The sequence below is a fragment of the Coloeus monedula genome (assembly GCF_965178545.1).
Source record: "Coloeus monedula genome assembly, chromosome: 16".
NCBI classification, from domain to species: domain Eukaryota; kingdom Metazoa; phylum Chordata; class Aves; order Passeriformes; family Corvidae; genus Coloeus; species Coloeus monedula.
Genome location: NC_138796.1, coordinates 5,493,809 through 5,515,957, shown reverse-complemented (window position 1 = coordinate 5,515,957; position 22,149 = coordinate 5,493,809). Strand labels below are relative to the sequence as shown.

The following is a 22,149-nucleotide window of genomic DNA, read 5'->3' as shown; positions in this document are numbered from 1 at the left end:
CCAGGTGCTATCACATTTAAAAACACAAAAAAACACCCGAAAAAACCTTCTTCTGCTTTTCAAAGACATTCTGACTGACTGGAGAGTACAGGAGAGATCTACCTTTGATATGTCAAGGAGGTATAATGCAAAACCAGACATTATTAAAAACTCAGTGGCAAACCCAGGCTTTCTTCCTCTTTTCTCTCTTGGTAGAGGAAAAATCCTCAGGTTAGATATCAACAGAATTCCTGTTGAAAATAAGAGCTTTCATAAGCACTGTGATGTTACTTAAAAAGGTTAAGACAAACTGTCTTTTGCAGAAGGCTTTTGAGGCTTCTGAATTTAATTTTGTTAAAGGTGAGAAGTTCACTTAAGCATTCCATATACTACAGTTTGAAATACACACTCCTAAATATTTCCATAAAAATGAAAAACTTATAAAAATTATTCTTATATTGATTAAAATGTTCTTGTGCAAGTGAAGAAAGACCATTTGATGCTGGCTGGGTGTCCTGACAAGTCATTTGACTCCCCAGATGAAAGTTAAGTGTTGCACACACGTGGGCTGGGGATACTGGGGATACTGGGGATACTGGGGATACTGGGGATACTGGGGATTAGTTACAGAGCCAGCAATGCTTCCTGAAGCTCCTCACCAAAGAGAGAGAAGGGCCGTGAGACAAACAACATTGTGTGTCCAAATACCTGTTATAAAACAGAGACCCCAAGAATTCCAAGACAATTCAGTAAAAGGGTTTTTCTTGAAAGCAAAAGCTTTGTGTGTTGAAAATCAGGGAACTGGAATTATGAAACACCAAGACATTAGTTTAGTTAAATACTGATATAATTAAGACATCATTTTTAAAAAAGCTCAAAATCCAAACTTCGAGGACTTTGAGAAAAATTCCCCTACCAAGCTAAAGGCACATTAAATTGTCTATTATATAAAAAACAGGACAAGTCTTGTTGCAGGGGAAGTTCCTGCCAGCAGGCTGAATTACTCAGCCTTCTTATCCACCCAAGTGATGTGACTAATCTATTCCTGTTAACAAAACAAACCAGCCACACACGAAGTATTGCTTCATCCTCCAGTAGGTGAAGGCTGAGGTCCAGCACCTGCTAGAGGTACCTGGAGTTGAGTACTTCACATTCTATTTACCACAAAGAAAAAAACTCTCCTGATTTGTTTTGAAGCTGAGATTTCTATTCAACCATTTCATTTAACATCAATATTTTTAGTTTAAGGCAGGAGGTAGGTAATCAGGTTGGATACCTGGTGACAATTTAAGAAACACAAGATATTTGGGAAAACTGACGTACTCTGGATAAATGCAGTTTCTCATGGTTGAGGACTCTTAAAAATCACAGCTTTGAGGTTTATCTATAACAAACTATTTTTTAAACTAATTGAACTGTACTCCCAAGCACAACACTTTGCTCACTTTGACACCACTATACAGGTAGATAAACTGCACTGTATCTCCTTCCTGCTTCTACCAGACAGCCAGAGATCTATGAAGGATAATACAAAAGACAAGTTCCCATAAAGTCCTGACCCTGTTAAAGTTCCTGGGGCTTCAGCTGTATACTGAATGTAGTAGAGGATCTTGCAGGAAATATTCCTTCAAATGTGCAGGCTATTTTCTGGGATCATTTTGTCTTGAGAAGGTAACTGGATAGCCAACAAGTTATTACTTTTACAGAAAGCTTCCTGTAATTCTTAGCTCATCAAATCCTTCAACAGGTTGAACAAGAAAATTGAATCAAATGTGCTTTTCTGACAAAAATAAGATGGATTATGATTATCTTGAATTATTTGTTGGATTAGCCTATACTTCTCTTGGACCGAAGGGAGAAGAAAAATCCATTTCACAACTGGAAAAGGAATGTTAGACCATCATCTTCGGTGATCTCTTTCAAATTTTAAGTTCTTATTCATACATTAAACTGCATCAAATCCTTCATCTTCCCAACCTGAAACACACATAGCCTCATCCAAGGCACCGAAGGTGTTTTTACTGAACACTTGCTACTCCAGACATTCTCCTGTACGTCCATGCCTGGATCCCGCGGTCCTTAGGGCTGGACCAGAGCAGCGCCTGCTCTCGCTCCCTCCGCGTGCGCGAACGGGGATGACGCCCTACATCAAACGAGCCAATTTCAATTAACACCCAGGGCTGCGGGGAGGGTCCCGGGCGGTGTCTGGCGGCGAGCTCGGGTCTGGGGTCTCTCGGGGGTCTCTCAGGGGTCTCTCGGGGGTCTCTCGGGGGTCTCTCAGGGGTCTCCCGGGGGTCTCTCGGGGGTCTCCCGGGGGTCTCTCGGGGGTCTCTCCGGGGTCTCTCGGGGGTCTCTCGGGGGTCTCTCAGGGGTCTCTCGGGGGTCTCTCCGGGGTCTCTCCGGGGTCTCTCGGGGGTCTCCCGGGGGTCTCTCGGGGGTCTCTCGGGGGTCTCCCGGGGGTCGCTTCCGCCCCGCGGCGCCGCCGCCCCGCCCGCGCTGCCTGCGCCGCTCTCTGCCGCCCTCTGGCGGTGCCGCCGCGGCCTCGCACGGTCCCTGTAGCCCCGCGCTCCGGGCTCGTCCCGAGGGACCCCCGGCCCGTGCCCGCCTCGCCGCGCTCGATTCGAACGGCTTTCAGGCTGCCTTCAACCGATTATGCCCCACCACTGGCTGTTCATCTTCTTGTGATGATTTCAAACCTTCCCGGTAGCTGTGGCGGCTCCGTGGGTGACGCAGCCCCGTGGCCCCGCGGGCGGCTCGGGACACCCACGGGCTGCAGATCCTTGGACACCTCTCTTTTCCAGAGTTCCAGCCTAAAACACAGCTTATTAACTCTAGGAGATTTGGGAAAAGAAGCACAAAATAACTTCGCAATTTGAAAGAAGTCACACGATGCAGGATGACAAGATAAACAAAAAAAAATTATCTTCCAATTGTCAGTTCCCTTGAGCTTTTCTTCTATTCTTGAGCGTTTGTGAGAATTCAGGATTGCAAACTTCACACCCTGGGTCTCTGATCTCCTGGCTTGTCCTGAAATGTGGACTCTGGTCCTCCAAAGAGCTTTCTTTGGCAAAAGTATGAGCTCCTATCTGAAAAAAAAAATCCCATCCTAAAATCTTACACTCCTGCTCTTCTCTTTCAGTCCATTTCAGTTTTTTTAAATCCCACTCCAACACCTTTTTTTTCCTCCCCCAATAAAAATTCCTCCTTCTCCCTACAGCTAAGCACATCCAAACAGTCTTCTGCCAAATTAAATAACTTTGGCATTTCCTTGGGGAAAAAAACTCAAACCCTACAAGTCCAATTAACAAAGCAATAGAATTTTGCTTGAGCCACAGGTAATATTTCCTTCAACTCTGAAATCCCCCATTTTTTCTACACTTCAGGATACTTACTTTGTAACTGGCCTGCAAGCATTCAGTCCTGCAAAAGCAACACTTAATGCAACTACTATGAAGCAAGAAGGAAGCTGGACTTTAGACTCTGAAAACCAAAATATTGCAACTCAGTTTTATCTTAAGAAGTAAGTTAATGGTGTTTCCTCCCCAGCTGAGCAGTCCTAAGGAATTTATACTGAGGGGAATGCTGAGGGTGTCTGACTTAGCAAATGAGTTCAAAAAGGATTGTCACTAGACATCCCTGAAAGGTGACTGACCTCAACATGAGAATACACTGAGAACACAGCAGACTGCAGAGAATCAATTCTGAAACGAGCATAAAACTCCACCATCACTCCTGACTGAAGGCTGCTAAAGTGCCAGTGCCTACAGAAGGTTGTTTTCTTGTGGGTGTTCTTATTGTGATTTTTTTTTTCAAACGAAAGTCCTAACTGTCAACTCTTCCTCAGCACTCTTATGACTTTCCAAGCAATTTCCCAAAACTTGGCTGAGTAATCTCTTGAGGACACAGTTTGGATATGCTTTTATTTCACTAACAAAGGACAGATCAGTTCCGTTCTTTTCAAATTTCAATGCAAGCAGCATAGGCTCATCAAACCCATGAAACAGAAAAGGATTATGGATAGCAGGTGTCCAAAATACCATCTACTTTAGCAATCTGGAGTACTGGTAGCAGCAAAAGCAATTACACCCTGAACTCAAGAAAATTTGGGTTTTACAGCTCGGATTGTTAAATAGCGAACAGATTGACAATGGAATCTCTGGAAATCTCCCTTACTGAAGTGCTTAGAAAACAGATTAAATAAATATCTGTCAGAAATTGTGTTGGTATGATTGATCCTGCCATAGCCCAGGAGAATATACTGTTGAACCTTTGAATCCCCTTCCAGCCCCCCTGCTTTCTTCTTCTCTTTGAGTCACTAAATTGCAGCATCTGCATCACTGTGTTTTAGTTAATTTATCTCTTAAAACCACACTCAAAATTAAACATATTTAATTCAGCCATGAAGCGGCAGATGATCACAAAAAGCTCACAGCCTTGTGGCGATGGTAGGGAAGAGTGAGCCTGGAAAAGGGAGACTCCAGCAAGACAAGGGGCTCAGTGGCAGGTGTGAAGGGCTGGGAAGGTGTGCTGGTGCCAGGAAACTGTAGCTGAGGCAGGGAGCTGTGTTTGCCATTCCTGCCACTGATGGAAAAGGACAACTATGGGAGGATTGGCTGCCAGCGCTGAGGAAGACTCTTCATCACAGGACACTGAAGCAGTGTCCAGCAGCAGCCAGGGCTGGCTGTTGCCAAAAAGCAAAGCAGACGCCAAGTGTGACCCCAGGACAGGGACTTCCCTCCACACCCAGGTGCAGCCCCAGAGCACCTGTGCACAGCAAGCAGAGGGAGGAACAGAGAGGGGAACTCAGTGACCATCCCAGACAGAACAGGACAGGGGACAGTGACACCCAGGCAGGGCAGAGACAGAAAAAAATGGGCACAGGGACAGCACCAGGCACAAGGCACATCCGAGGGGCCCATCCAGAGCAGGCACCTCTCACACAGGGCTGGGGTCCCTCCAGCAGGCAGGGACCAAACACACAGCCCGGAGCCAAAACGGAGCTGGGGGCCCAGGGATAGAGGGTGTGGGTGGAGGGCAGTCAGGGAAATTGTGACCCAGGGTCCCCAAGGCCCTGACAGGCTCAAACCTGGCGTTTGTGTACACTGAGAGAGGCAAAGATGGCAGGTGGACCCCAGCCACACCTCCACAGTCTGTCAGTCCAAACAGAACTACTCCAGACAGCTGCTAATTCTGACCAGCTGAAGCTTTTACCTTACTAAATGCAGACCACTTTGTGCTAAGTCAAAACAAGACTAGAGATGTTAGTACAAAAAAAGAAGGTGCCCTGACTACAGAACAAAAACATGTGATAAAACTTCAGTGAAGTTCCTGACAGTTTTTGTATAAATACTAAACTACTGGCCCAAAAATACAAGAAATTATGTCCACCACTCAAAAATCTTAAAAAAAAAAAAAAAAAAATCTAGAGCAAACAAAGCCAAGCAAGACCAACAGGAAATTTTTCACTTACTAAGAATAATTTACAGAATTTTTTCATTATGAAAGACCTCAAATGACTGAGAGGGGTTTTTTTTAATACAAGCGATGATATAATTCAGTAGGGTAAAGCATGCTTGACTTATCAATAATATCACTTCTCATGTAGCTGAAATTAAGCTTTTGCTGAAGTACCCCACTGAATTTGGCCTATGAAAAGAGTATTCATTTCATTAGTTTTAATAAAATTGTATGGAATCATTGCTCAATGATTTGAGGATGGGACCTAGCTAAATGAAAACCATAATCAAAGCAGCCTTCCAAAACCAAAAATTAGGAATTAATTCTTGGAAATGTTCTTCAGTATCAATTTCTAGCAAAGAACCCTTTCACACCAAGAGTCAGGTAAAACTGCCTGTAGCTCTCTTGCCTTGGCTTAACAATTACCTCTTTTGTTGCTGAGATGAAGAAAAACGTTTGTAAGAAAAGGCAGAAGTGTACACGTAACAACATTTAATTGCAGCTAAGCTGAACAGAAAACACTTAACAGTAAAAGCAACTATTTTTAACATATTCTACCATTTAAGATCTAACAAATGGGTCTATGGTCTACCCAACTCTTTGACATCTACTTCAGGCAGTTCAAATCACAAACCCTGCTTCAGTGTCACTTGAGGAGAGCTGAGCACTTGAGATTCTCAGCAGCTGTTTACAACAAGGAGCAGAAAACCTTGGATGCAAGGTTAGCTGGAATACTTCAAATTGTACACGTGATCCAGAGGGTAGGGACAAGATCATGGAACCTCCCACTTGAACTCTGCACCATTACTGTTAGATTATTGCAAGGCACCCAAGACAGCTTCTCAATTCAGAAATTATCTCTGCACAGCCCTGTAGAATGGGGAACAGAGAGACACCAACAGACAGTTTTCATAACTAAATTTCAAAAAAGGAAAAAAGAAAGACAAATCTTCTTCCATGTAAACAGCAGTATGGTGGGAAAAGTAACTTTCTTTTTTCCTGTAGCTTTTTTAGTTAATTTAGTTCAAGCTTTTCATTCATTGGCTCGGTAATAGTAAAAACCTACAGAATTTGAATTTATCATTTAATTTTCCTGAGTTTCCTAACACGATATATGTGACTAAGACCTGGTTGATAGGTTAAGGGGACACTTCAATCAAGCTTTTAAACTTGTTTTGTGATTTTTTTTCTTTCCTGACACTGCTCCATCCCCCTGAGAAAATAATCTTAATTATTTATAAGGTAAATATCCTTTTTTATATACAAAACTGCTTAAAATACAAACATATGTTAAACTGAGCTTTGCTCTTTTATTCGCAAGTATTTATCAGCAGTTTTTCCATCAGACCAAGCCCCAAAGAAAAGGAACAAACACACAATTAGCAGAACCTCCAAGACCTCTTCAAACATCTGTCCGCTTATAACGCAGATAAATACCCCAGATACTTCTCAAAAGTCTTCTAGGGATGGTGCCATTGAACATACTAATTTTCCCTGCCAATTGTACATTTTTATGTAATAGAAACTAGGTTGATGTCAAAGAACTGAAAATTACAAACCATATGTCACACCAGAAGCAGCTTATAAAGATTAGCATATTTATAAGACAAAAAATGCATTTTAAATAATGCAAATATGAAAACATCTTTTTATTTGTAAAAGCATTTTTTTCCCAAATCAAGCCAAAGTTGCTTTTCTACTTCACTTTTACGAGATCAAAGAAATTAGATCCCATCCTCTAGGAAAGATCTTAGAGAGAGTAGTATCTGATACTGTGCAAAACGCCAACAATCAATAATTTATCCTTTCAAACTGTAATACTAGGCTCTGAGCAATAATCCATTTTGTCCAAGATAAAACACAGAAGTCAGTCAATCTGGTAATGGTCATAACAGCCCAAAACATTCCAAGCTGAAAACCACGTAGGGCAAGACTAAACTTAGAACTCTAGTTTTTAGCTGAAATCCAGTATTTTTTACAGAAGCTTAATTTTTCACATTTCTGTCTCAATTCGTTTTGACAAACTTTTTAAAGCAGCACTTTTTAAACTTTTTAAAAGCCCATTCAAAAAATATGAAAAGCCATGCTAACTGAAGATGAACAATTAAAACCATGTGTTTTCAGCAGATGATCAATATGCAAATTAAAATGTTATTAAAACCAAAACTAGTGGACAATTAGCAGGAAATGCTTATCGTTATTATGGTCATTAACTCTCAGAGCAGCAATAAAACCAGAATAATATTTGTCTGCCTCCCAGAGACGTGGCTCTCCGCAAAGCTGAGGGACCAACATGAACTTCAATGTATTCCTCACGAATTTTGTTGTATTCCTTCTGTTGCTAATACATTATTTAGCAAACCAAATTTAATGTCAATGTCAAAATGGAATCATAGAATCAGTGAGGTTGGAAGAGGCCTTCAAGATCACTGAGTCCAACTGTTGACTGATCACCTTGACCACCAGATCATGGCACCAAGTGCCTTCCTCGTTTCTGAAACACCTCCAGGGACAGTGCCTCCACCACCTCCCTGGGCAGCCCCTTCCAATGTTTAACCACCCTTCCAGTGAAGAAATTCTTCCTACAATAGCTGGCCAGAGAAAACCATATGCTAGTTAAATATATATTTTACCTAGTAGGAAAATGATTTGTTATACAAGAGTCCTCATAGAAAATTCTCAGAAAAGGTTTTCATAATGTGAGAACTGACTAAAAATAACTTTCAATTAATAATTAAAAACACCAAAAAAAAAAGAATTGTAAAACTCCCTTGGATGATGAGGCTGATTTTCCCCATTACTGTGGCATTCATTTTAAAAACCTAAGGCCATGAGTATCAGATTTTTGTATTATTAGCACTGCTCTTTCAACTAGTCAATATAATAAAGTCTCTAGCAAACTCTGGTCAAACATATTCAATGGTTTGGTTCTTCTGTCTCTATAATTCTCTTCACTTCAACTGAAAGCACTCTCACTTTATGATGCACCACTAATAATCTGTAATAGAATTAAATGGATACTTTCCAGGAAGTCAGCAGTACAACTACAAGAGTATTTTTGTTGCACAGTTCTTTTAACGTACTATTCATAGCTGAGAAAGTACTTTAATTTCCCTAATTAGCTGTTCAGTAATACAGAAATATGCTAATTAAAATCTATTTTTCTTCTCTTAAATTATGTCATGCTGTCAAATAGATACAAAAAATGAATGAACGAGTGATATTTGCAATATCAATGCAATATTGACATTGTGTAAGTGCTCCACCAGCACTTGCTCCAATTATTTTGCCTTGAATGAGTTTGCATTGTTTAATTGTTCAGAACTTAATAAACAATTCTGTAGATGATGCATGAAGAGAAAATAGGATCCAAGATGGTCAAATAGTGATCAAGACACTATAGAAGATAAATGGTGAAGAATTCCTCTGCCATTCTGACCACAGGTGTCAAATCAATCTCTTCTACTGGCAGTGTTATAAACTGGAAGTGTTAAAAAGAGGGCATCCAGGAGATGGTCTGTGCTAAGTAAGTACCATTTTTAAAAAGTTTTTGGATGTGCAATTTTAAAGTGTAAAAACACTAATCCTTGTTTGATGTGCAGAAATTTGTGGCTTCCATGCAATCCCAATGAGTCCATGTTGATTTAGATAAACAGGTCAGACTTCCTGGCACCAGAGTTGCTCCAGGGTGAGAGAGACAACTGCAAAGGCCTCGGGATCAGAGCAGAGCTCTGCCCTCCACAGCTCCCAGAGACCTACTCAGAGAAAACCCTCTGCAAGAGCCCACAGCTTTTAGCTGGTTCTCCTTTTGAACTTCTTTTTCCCTATACCTCACAGTTGTGAGATATGTATTCTATTCTCTGCCCAGGTGGATGGTATCAGGAATTTATAGATAAGAACTCAAGAAAGATCCTTCATTTTCCAACATGGAAAAAGCCATTTATACAGTATCTCTGTTTTCTCCCACACAGGACATCCGTTCTGCTAACCAATGTCCCCGTGCTAGCCACAAAACAAATAAATTAAAAACCAACCCAACAGCACCAAAAAACTCAACCAAAGGCAGGAAAAAGAAAAAGGAGCAGGGGTAAAGGAAAGCTCTGGGAATGCTTGCTTTCACAGGAAGAAGTTTCTACAGAAACAAAAAAGATACATAATGAAATATCTTGAATTCTATCAGTGATTTTTTAAATCATGGCAACTAGAGGAAATCCTTTTCATTTGCTTACTTGCATTTTTCTGGACTGCAAAATACCTAAAAGCTGGACAACTCTAAATATTTGTGTTACTGAGAATTATCTTTCCTTTGGATCTAGTTAAAGGAAAGGCCAGAGCTTAGAATAAATACTGCCTTTTTGAGATTAGGGGATCTACACACCTGGAATAGCCAAGTACAGCCCACAATTCAGTATTGCTGTTTCTGTCTGGAACACCTTTGTAAACAACTAGTAAGATTTAAGACTTGGAAAAAATATCTAATTTTATTCAATAGCTCACACATACTTCAGTAGAAAATTGATGGTTATGGCTGTCTTTTACTAAGTTGAGGAGCCATCACACTGCTCTGTGCAACTTGATAAGCAGTATTAGTCAAAAGGTACTACATTTTTTTCCTTACTACACCTATGAAGATACCGTCTCATGTCTTGTCTAGTCGGGGTTCAAACAAAATTTCTGTTTAAAAAACTTGTCGTGGTTTTGATCTTGTCAACAACCTGATTCTATTTATTTTCTTAAACCCGTTATACAGAGCCAGATTATGAAATGAAATGAAACAACCCAAAAAAGCAACAAAACAACAAAAAAGCAACAAAACCCCACAAAACTAAAACTGAAACCAAAACATTGGACTCCTTGGCTTTATTAAGAACTGCAATGAAAGCTATATATCTCAAAAGTCAAGGATTTCATCATAAAATCCTTACATTTCAACTGGTTTTTTACCTGGAAAGTGTATTAGTTCCATTACCAATCTGAGGGGACAGACCAATTTTTCAGTTCCTGAAACCTGCTGAAGTACATCCTTTTTCACACACAGAATGCCCCCCACTTGCTTAAGCTCAAAAAAAATTAGATCAGAGTGACAGTAAGAAACAGAAAGAGTTGACACATTGACACTAAAGAACCACTTTGGAATGAATCTGAGTAACTTCAGTAACACTTATTAATAACCCCCACTGTATACATTGATTCTTCTACCAAACCGGTTTTAAAACCATTGCAGAACGACTGAGGCTTTTAAATGTCTAAAGGAAAATTAAGAATCATGTAACAGCAATACACATCTTTCAAGCTTGTAACTCTTCAAAACTGTTTAAAGTACCATGTCAGAGAATGCTTCTAACATGTAAACTCTACAGAATAAAGGCTAAAATTAAAATAGCTTACTTTTCTACATCTTGTTATTATATTAGCATAATTACATTTGTTATCATGTTCTGCTGAGTCATACAAATCTTAACCTTCCTTTTCACATTAGTTGAGATGGTCATTAGTTTCCTCCTACCGAAAGGGTTCACTGCAATTAACTTAACTTTTGCAAGTTATAAAATGAAAATGTGTGCTATATAAGGGAAAATATAAAACCTTTCTGTGCTACATGAGTATGTAATAATGCACTTCATGTGTTTTCCCACAAATTTAGAACAGACTTAGTAAGTGACCAGTAGTTATGAGACCATCCTTTAACAAGGACTCAAAGAGAAAAGGCTTCAAAGAGCTTGAAACCTGTTGCCTTTAGCTGTTTCTTCAAAGATGGTATGTCTGAGAGCTCTGAACTCTTTGTTTCTGGCAGAACTGCTTCACACACAGTGATATGAAAAAGCACCACTAAGTAATTGAAAAACCACAAGTGTTCTGCCTCTAACACAATTACATTTCACAATGCAGATTTATGAGATTTGAGATCTCCATTTAAGATCATGCCATTTCATACAGTTTCTCCCAGTCAATATACAAGGTACAAAATGAAAATGCATTTACAGATGCAGTCATTCGCTGGTTTGAGCCGGGGATGAGTCAATTTTCTTCCCAGTAGCTGGTTGGGGGCTGCGTTTTGGTTTTGTGCTGCAAAAAAAATTGCTGGTAACACAGAGATGATTTTGTTGTTGCTGAGCTGCCCTTGCACAGAGTGAAGGCCTTGTGGGCTTCTCACCACCCTGCCAGTGAGGAAGCTGGAGGAGCACAAGGAATTAGGATGGACACAGCCTGGACAGCTGACCCAAGGGATAGTCCAGACCATCTGGTGTCATGCTTGGCATATAAAGTTGGAGGAAGAAGGAGGAATAGGGGATGTTTGGAATGATGGCGTTTGCCTTTCCCAGCCATCATTAATCACCATTAATGAGCTCTGCTGTCCTGGGGATGGCTGAGCACCTGCCTGCTGAGGGGATGAGGTGAAGGGACACCTTGGCTTGCCTTGTTTGCACACACAGCTTTAGTTTGACCTGGTAAACTGCCTTCATCTCAACCCAAGAGTTTTCTCACTTTACTCTTCCAATCCTCTTCCCCATCCCACTGGTGGGGGAGGGAGTGAGCGGCTTCATGGTACTCAGTTGCCAGCTGGGCTTAAACCATAACAAGTCATAAACACAAATCATGCCTAGAAATCTGAAATTCAGCAATATATGCATTTAAATCACAAAAATACTCTGTCTACAAAAAACAGAACCATAAAGGAACTTCTGACCAGCATCAGAAATAGGACTTCAGAAGCCTTGAACACACTGAAGACTTCAAAAAACCCCAATATATCAATCACTACAGACAGGTCTTCATATGTACAGTACATTCTACTGCCAACTTACTACATGAGCTCTGAAAAGCTGTGTCTGGTGTTCTATTTGCCTTGATGCAGCATCTAAACAACCAGGCAAACACACGGTTTTTTCAGCATGTAGCTGAATTCTCCAGAATTTCGAGACAGCTGAGACTGCTGGATGTCTGGAAGAGTGACTGAGAGCTGCAAATATGTATGAAGGCAACATTTGCCTTTCACTCAGAATATAAGATTTGACTGAATTATGAGAAAGCTGTATCTGGCAACACATACTCGTTTGGGGAGCTTTTCAGTCGGGGAAGGCAGTCATGTCCTCAGGACTGCACTGTACCTCTGTAACTTGTATCTTGTCTTGTACTTATTTACTGTCTTTCCTGAGTTTCATTTATTTATTTATGTAAAATCCCCACTGCCTTTGTCACATGTTAAAAGTTCCAACAGAAGACTTCTGTAACCACACAGATCTGACTGTTAATGAAATGAGTGACAAGTGGGTGCACTGCACGTGCCCAACACCAACACTCACTAATTGGTTATGAAAAATGTGCATTATGCAATAATTTACCAAAGCACCAATGCCTAATCACTTCACGCTGCAAGGAATTTCAAGCAAACATGAGTAATTATGCCATTAGTTTTAATAAAGTGACAGCTAGCACTTACTCCACTGTAGTGAACATTTGCACAGAAGTTGGATTATCAGTGTTTATAATGTCCTGCAGCTCTATGGAACGACACTTAGAACATCAAGAATTCTTTCAAGATTTGTTATGACATTTAAGAACATTTGTTCACATGTTAAGTGTGGAAATCCAAAATTGCTCAGCGCCTCCTTTTTTATATACTACATGAAAACTTTGACTTCACTTGTCAATGATATGGATGAAAAGTGTCCATCTCTGCTCATGGATCATTTGCAGAGCCATCTTGTCTTTTCTAAGTGGCTGCTCCAGTATCTTTTTATATACTGGAGTTCAACAATTTGAAAAATATATAAAAAAATTAAGTTTTAGACTTGACCTGGTTTTCCTTAACAGAAGCAATAAGATTTTCACTCTGAGTTTAAACAGGCACAACAGTTAACACTGCAGGTTTTGACTGACACCAGTACACCATAAATATGTCTTTTTCAGGCTTTGGGTAGCAAAGACAGAGCTACATCCAGTATATGAAAGCTGAAAATTATACTCACAAGAAACCTGAATGGGATTGACAAGGCATCATTTTAATTATGATGCATTTACATAGTGAATGTAACGTTAAATTACCAGCACTTAAAATTCTGAGTTTGACATGAGTGCCATTGACTCAGAATCCTCAACTGAAGATTCAGAAAAAGATGCTTAAATATTTGACCCATTAAATGGTAATAATAAAAATCATATATAATTAATTAAATCTGAGTAAGAGTGCTTTCAACACTCATATAGAGAAACTTGAAATGAAGATGTTAGATACTACATAAACAGCTTGAAAAAAAGTTTTCAAAACACAGATCTTGCTTTGTTAGTCACTGCTGCTTCAAACTTGTTTATGAATGGGAGGTTTATATTGAGAGTCACTTGAAATTTTTCTGTTGATGATTTCATTAAACAATAACATCACTGGCCTATCTTGTAACTGAATTAAGCTAGAGTCAATTGACCTATTCTCCCTTTTCCATGAAACTAAACACCTAAAAGTGAAATTTTAGCCTTGTTCTATGGATAATGGGCACTAGCATGATTAGGCTCTGTGAACAGGAAACACCTTCTCTCAGTCCACTAATTTTATGAAGTTACTATATAAAATATGTGTTCTTTTCAAGCAGGGAAAAAACCCCAGAATAAAACACCGACCTCTTATTAATTCTCAAAAGCTAAGAATCTTGCATAGCAGTTCCATGAGAGAAGACAACACACAACCTTAAACAAGAAGTTTAAGATAAAAAGAAAATAATCTTTCTAGTACAAATATGGCATTTTAGAAAATTATGGTTGCATATGCCAATGCAAAAAACTAATTTATCAATAATCCACATATTTTTCTTCATTTAAGACACCTCTGATGTTGGTCACAAGTAAACAGTTATGTTTTTAAAAACAAAACAAATTCTAAAGAGAAGTGGGAAATTAGTTGATAGCATTTATCTTAAAACCTGGTGTTTGAAGCAGCATTAAAATGGTTTTTAATTCCAGCTACTCCATCTTCAAAACAAATCTCACGTCTTCGTGGCAATAAAAATAGCAAAAGGTGGAACACAGGAGTTACTATTCTTGATCTCTTGCCTCTTAGATTTATCTAACATTTAAAAAGAAAAGCTGAGATAATCTACCATTAAACAATCTTCCTGCTCATCTGCTTTCAACAAGGCCTCCGGCACAATAAAAGCCCTGCTTAGCAAGTGTCCTAGAAAAACCACTCTGTGCCCAGTGAGAGGATCATGGTGGGATCTGTCCCACATTGCAGGTGTAGAATCAGAGGGTTTAAGCTCCCTTCTCAGCCTGTCCCTAGCAGGAGGCATCACTTGTATGACAACAGCACGGAGGAGGACTAATCTGAGACCAGAAGCACATGGGTACAGAGGCTCTGGCAGCCAGAGACAAAGGGATAAAGACAACAGTGGGAGGAGTGAGACACACAGATGGATGTACACACAAACAACAGGACTGCCCTCTCCATTGGACAGCAGTATTTCCAGAGTACTCTCACCAAAGCTACTGGAGAAGTTTTTTTATGCTTCACAGCATAAAAAAGTGCCAGTGAGTTTCTCCTCAACAGGGACAGCAGGGAAGAAAGCACAAAGGTTTGCAAATGTTACATTCACATGATAGGTAGAATCTGGGTTTATTCAACCTCTTGATCCTGAAGGAAACAGTCATGAACAATCTGCAAGAAAAGTTTGTTGTACGTCTTCTACAAACACAGATTCAAGAGGACTTAAACTTACCAATACACACATTTAGAAATACTGATGGAGAATTCCCTTCACCTCCTCCCAACCACTTCAATACTCCAGAAATGTGTTCCATGTTATGATAAATGTATTATCTTTGAACTGCAGGTATGGCACTGCACCATATATTTCTTTTCCAATAATCATACACCATTTAGTTACTTCAGAAGTATTTAGTCATGAATGGCCTTTGCACTTCTTGACAGATAAGAAATAAGAAGCAAGGGATATTCATTCCCCAATGCACAAGGAAGACGGCAATGACAGTGTTACTACTGAGTCAGTGTTTAACACAAATGTTAGGTGAGCAAACAGCACTAGTTTAACAAAATACATTTTTTTCTAAGTGTCTAAACATTTTAAATATTTGCACTATAGTTCCATTATTTCCGTAGCACCTTCCCTTAGAAAGCAAAACTGCTACTAAGTTGATTTCCTATGAACTCAATGCCAAAACCACGTATCAAACCCACAACATTCTCAGCTAATAAATACACAAAATTTGACAAATATAAGGATGAACGCAGTGTCTATCAGATCTTCTGATTCTTTGTGTAATAATGAGTTACAAACTTCAATTGCAGCCTGGAATCAATATGGGACCCTTCTGGCAGCACATATTGGAGCTACGTTATCATTATTCTCTACTTTCTGGTCCAAGAGAGCTATACCCAACAAATTATTTTTTAGGTAACATGTTAGACCAAGGAGTTTATTAGGAAAAATATATGGCTTTGGGCTTAAAAGACCATAAAGGGGTTTAAAGAGACCTAAGGGACATTGATTTATCTACCAGAATCAACTTTCTCTTCAGGCTGCCACAATAGAGCATGGAAATGAGAAAAACAGGATTAAAGAATCACATTATCTGCATAAAAAGCTCTAATACTTTATTGTTTATAAAAGTGACACTTTAAAAGATATCTTAATGGTGTGATGTAAGATTGTAAAATCCACTTCCACATCTTGCATTAAGTGGTGTTAAAGACTTCCTTTAACTTCCTCCTAATGTTGAGCTCACACCACCCTTTTTTACCTACTGAATCTGGGCATTAGATACAAACACTAAAGAGTAGTACTGGTGGAATTTGCAACTGAAGCTATAAAGTTCCTTTTTTTTTAAGAAAAAAGTGCTATTCCTATCATCAGCCTACATAATTGAGATACCAATTTTAATATTACTTAAATTTAGCATCTACCTTACAAACTCAGGTTGGGAAGACTCCACCCAACAGAGGGAGAAACTCACTGAAAAGGTCTTTCAGAGAAAAAACCTGAAGTCTTCTAAACCACCTCACCCAACTATTTTCTCCCCATGAGCAGCAGCCTCCACATATTTTTAAGAAGTCAGGCCACGTACATTCCCTTGTGTTTTGTCACAGTCGGAAAATTCCCTCCCAGTTTAAGCTGATCTTACGATGGCTGCCAGGGTCATGCCCCGGCCAGGCTTTCCTGTCACCTCGTTTGCGTTGTCCCTGATGCCTGTGTGACCCCAGTCTGAGCTAGTTCAGGGAGCTGAACAGCTGAAAATTAACTTTAAAAATACTCCCCTAAAAAAGCCTAGATCTACATTTCTAATCTTAGTGAGGGTGCCATTTGTATTACACCTCAGGGGCATTTCACTGATAAAACATGATCAGCAACAGACTAGCATCTACTCCAGGAATAGATTTGTTATTTTCTGTAGCAAAGGCAGAACAAAAAATCTCTCTTTGTAAACCAAAAATACAAACGCTCAAGATATGATACACAAATATCACATATATCTAAAAGTCAAGAATCTGTGCCATGAGCAGATCCTATAAACCCAGTCATATACGTTTAAAAGCAAAGAAGGTGGTATCACTTTAAAATAAAAGGCTCCTCCCTTCTCAGCCATGTCACCCTTTGAACTCAGACTTGCAAGTGCTACATGAGCAAATTCCTACAGAACCTTCTGGGGCTGTGACAATCCAAAGGCCATGTCTATAAAGGAATTGCAAAGTCTTGCTTTGCTCCACTGGCAGATATAACTTCAGAAACCCCAAGTTCTTTGGGAACAGGCCTTTCCATGAAGTTACATTTTTGTTCTGCACGAGCTCTATGGGTGGTGAAGGGTCATCTCTGAGGCACGTGCAGCAAAGATTCTTTATTCACTAGAAAATACTCAATTGATAGCCAGAAATAGAACCCAAATCTCACCAATTACTTGCTTTCCAGCTGTAATAACTGTAAGTAGACTAATCCAATGCCATGCTATAGCTGCTAACAGCTCTTCCTTTGGTTCACACAAAAGTCTTCTTGTGCTGAATTTAAAACATTTCAAGCAAATGAAAGATGGAGCCAAGCACTGACAAGAAAACAAAATACTGAAAAACTGATCAGTGGGCAGTTCTCGGTCTCAGTTATGAGTGTGTAGACAGGAAAAATAATAGGTATCAATTTAAAGTTAATCATCATGCACATGCAAAAGGAATTTGCATCAAAGATGCAAAGGCACCTTCTGGCATTTTATAATCTCTGCACAAATCTTATGAAAATTGTTCTATTTCATATGTTTTAACTTCAAGAAAACACAATCTTGAAAATATCAACATATCATCAGTTTGTTCCTTAAAAGCTATTTAAATAAATATTATGTATGTACATATGCAGAGGGAAGAGGAAAGGCCTATTTCTCTAATGAACACAGCATGAACAAGATCCTGCTCCATGGGGAATCGAATTGCCTCTAGTAAGCCCACAGATTCATCACAGCAAAAAGGTCCAGCTGGATGAAATAACCAGTCCATCCAGAATGTGATGTTCAGGTAAAGCTGTACAGAAAGTTGAAAATTCATGGAAATCTTTTCCTTGAGTCAAGAATGTGTTCCAGACTTGTACATGTATAGTGGTCAGAACAATAAGACAATAAAAAAAAAATCCCTCTGAGACATACAAAAGCCCAATCCCTTCACTTAACAGCTTCCTAATAATTCACTTTAAGATAGCTTTTTAGTGTTTCAATGGTTTGTTTAAGCAATCTTTAAGATATTAGATAACATTTGCCTTTGTTATTCAAAATGCATGACTATGCACAGAGATGGCAGAACCTTCCAGAACAACTTTTCAAGAACTAGGAGTCATGGACACAGATTTGCCTTCTGTTCTTAACTGATGTGAAAGCCACAGAGCAGAACTGCCCCAGCCTCTCTCCACACCCAGGTCATTCCTGGTCTGAGCATCTCCTGGCAGTGCAGGAACACAATGATGATAAACACCCGTTACTTATGGTCTCCCTTCAGCTCTAAGAGGACAATTACACTGCACTCTCAGGGAATCAACTGAAACACTGCACTTGGAATGTTAATATTATGTGTCCACAGCTCTTTGAACTTGCTGTAAGAAGTCTTGAGAATAAGTGCTTTTCCAGCAAAACATAAACATATAAAGCAAACCAAGAGTTACCACAGTAGAGAGAGTGAGAAGTCGCATGATCTGGCCACAGAAAATGCCAACTGTCTCCACCCCACTTCTATTTAGACTAGGCCTGGATCTACTCCTCCAAATCAATTGTTTAATTATTATAATTATATACACAAAAAATCAACTGTTTAAAAACTAGCACATACTTAAAATGCTCATCTAAAGAAAAGAAACACGAAAGGCAAAGCCAATACAAAATCTTGAGTTTCCAATAAACAGAAACAGTCTTTTGCAATTAGAAATGGTTCCTTTTACATTTAATTCAGAAACTTTTTCACTCTCCAGTAAGTTTTGCCCTAACATTTCACCATCTCTCCATCCTCCTAACAACCAAATACTCTATGCAAGTTGTTTATCATCTCTGCACCTTATGCAGTTTGAAATTTGCTTGAAAAGGCTTCTTACACTCAGCAAATTTATAAGGCACCAGATCAAATATTTGAATTAAGGAAGTTGGGCCCCAGAAACATTTTTATCTGTCTACTGGGTCACGGCTTCTTTCAAAGCATAATGCATATCAATACCACCTTAAATGTACATTCAGGTATTTGTAGAATTCTGAATATAGATTTGATTAAGCAGCATAAAAAGATTACAGTTCCATTGCTGTAAAACTAAGAAAAATCAGACAAGCTTCTCTTTCTTAATATTTAAAGATACCAGGCTCCTGCTGGAGAAGCTTAAAGATTTGCACTGCTTTTATCTATTTTAAAATCTTTCTGAACAACAGCCATCAATCCGAAGAAATATATTTTCAAAGTATTCTTTCATTCCTCAACAAAAGACAGACATTGGGAAGGTACTTAAATCCATTAAGATGCATGTAGAGTAGCCTCTAGCAACTTCCAACCCATTTAAATAAGCAGAATTTTTCTATTTCCATACAAATATTCCAGTAGTTTAGTAAACATTTTGTACCTCAGTAGGCATCAATGTTTGTTAATCTCATACATAAAGAATAAATTCCAATCCTGCAGGAGCCCTGTGTATTCCCAGGACTCTGCCCAGGCATGCAGACCCCTGGGCTAGACATCTCTGCAGGGGGATGTTCCTCTAAGTACAGTAGGCAGCGACTGGGGCCAAATGATTCACTCCTACCATCACCTCACAAATTCTAATTCGATAATTATAGTGATTATCAATTAGCATCTCATCACTATTTGATGACACACGATGACTTGGGGCTAGCTAGGATCTTGTACTCACATTTAACAAAAATGCCACGAAAAGAGGGTTGGTGGCAGAAGCCAGCAGGCAGAAAGAGCTGAGTAAACAAAGGAATGTGCAACCGTTTTGGGACTCTTAAAGGTTAATTTTTCTGACAAGGCCCTGTTCAGAGATGGGCCAATGCAGTCACATCCCCAGTGTGAGGGGACCCTGTGTAGATCTCTGGCCATCACAGGAGTGGGAGCACCATTCCCAGCTGTGCTCATGGAACAGGCCACAACCTCTGTCTCCTGTACGCCTCTTCCACCCAGAAGTCACTCCCATGGTGAGAAGGTCTGCACAACACTAAGGTTTGAAGAGAATCCTTTTTTACTCAGGACAACAACCCACTGCACATTTCAGACAAATGAAACTCACTTTAAAAAGGAAAAAGAAATCAAATAAATTTTGTATTGAAATACGTAACGCAACTGCCAGAAGACAGAACAGCTGAAGAGCTGAGCACAAAATGAATTTACAAGTGGTTTTGTCTACAGTTCACTACTAGATCAGCTTTCACATGGATGATCATTCAAGTTTAGAGAATACTCAACCAACCTGTTGCAGCTGAAACTCATTTCTTCCATTCACCTTGCAGTATCTTACACTCAACAACTTTACCTGATCTGTTTCCTACAAATGAAGCACCTGCATTTCAGTATACCTGAAATACTTCTTATGTCTTTAATGCTGGAATAGTTATTATAGAAACATTAGGGGGATATAGCATTGTATTATGATTCATTCAGAAGAGCCATGGCCCATATATTTAGAATGTTAATTTTTTTATCTTACAGAAAGATTGAAGTAATGTAATTCTCTCATGCATATGACCACATCATTCCTTTTAGAAACTTCTATGGCTGTAGCAGAATTTCCACTTTCATGAAGAACTTTTATAGGAATTGTCATCTTCTCTCTAAAGTAAATTTTTGCATAAAAATGATGAATGTCTTAGAATCCATTAGAATTCAGAGTGCAAAAAAGACGCGTAAGTTATAAATTAATACAAATATTGTGAAATCCCAATAAAAGCCCTCTACATTAAGACCTCCACACTAGTTTATGTGTCAAATAATTCTTAAGGGGACTAACTGTAATCTTCAGCATTATGTAAAAATTAAAATGTATTTTGTTTCTGCATTACATAATTGTTTTATCTTTCATTGTTTCATGTCTTCTACATTTCATACCTTTATCTGCACAAATATTTTTCAGAAATAATGTATCTTATTCTCTTCCCTTCCCCGTCTTGCCTTAAATACTCTCAGTTACTTAAAACTAACTTAGTGTAAGGACTTTATTTTGGGATAGTTTGTATATACTGCACAACTCCCTGAGATATACAGTACCTGAAATTGATGCTACTGCAAATGCTGAGTAATCTGAAACATACTATTGAAAAATTATGCTCTACTATGTGCTAAACAAAAGTTTCAATTCACTTTTTATTCCAGTAAAATGGCTAGTTTACTACTGACCATAGAAAAACTGCTTTACATGGCATCTAAAATGATTCCTGAATCCCTGGCACCTCAAACTGCCTTTTATGATACTTTTTTCATTTTAATGTAAACAGCAAGAATCATCAGCATTTATCTGCCAACATGAAGCTTCATATTGGCACATATCAACAACAACTACCAAAGAAAAAGACCAAAAAGTGATGTGAATTTTAATTTGCAGAGATAATTATGTCAGGTATGGTTTGTTTCAGGATAACAATACCCTGTTAGGGCTTGCAGGCCTCAGCAGAGGTAATTTGGGAATAGCAGTGACAGCATAAACAAAGCACTGAGAAAGGTTTATGAGGGTGGAGTCCATATAAAACACTGGATTAAATCTCTTCTGTATCCTGCGGCTCCAAACTTTCCGAGGATGCAGCAGTAAACCCTGAGCAGACAAACTACAGCAGACTTGGCTTCCAACCCCTCTTCCTCAATGCACGAGCCCCATCCACTTATTACAACTGAATGCACCGTTGTTCCCCGTGAAATACTTGAAAACAAAGAGCTAAAACACAAAGCCCGCTCCCCTTCATGGAGTATTAACTTCCGCTTTTAATAACTAACTCCTGGTCCCACACGATACAGTTCGGCATTGTCCAGCACACCCCACTTCAGCCAGACAATGCACACAGCAATAAAACTCAACCCAGCAAAGAAAGTGAAAGCTGCGTTTGTTCAGCGTGTTATTTGGCGCAGCCAACTGTAATGCTTCTGCCTGCCATTCCTGCCATTTATTGTTTACTTTGTCAAAGGATTATTAAGAATTAGGCTACATTTGGCAATTTTTTGAGAAGGGAATTTACATGCAAAGTGACTGACACTTGGTATTTAAAGTCTATTGG

At 39.2% G+C, this 22,149-nt stretch overlaps 1 protein-coding gene across 1 annotated transcript in view; it reads right to left on the bottom strand.

Moving 5' to 3' along the window:
- Window positions 1–22,149, bottom strand: part of SDK1 (sidekick cell adhesion molecule 1) — a 381,963-nt gene that overhangs the window by 358,593 nt on the left and 1,221 nt on the right. The gene's annotated exons all lie outside the window — the stretch shown is intronic.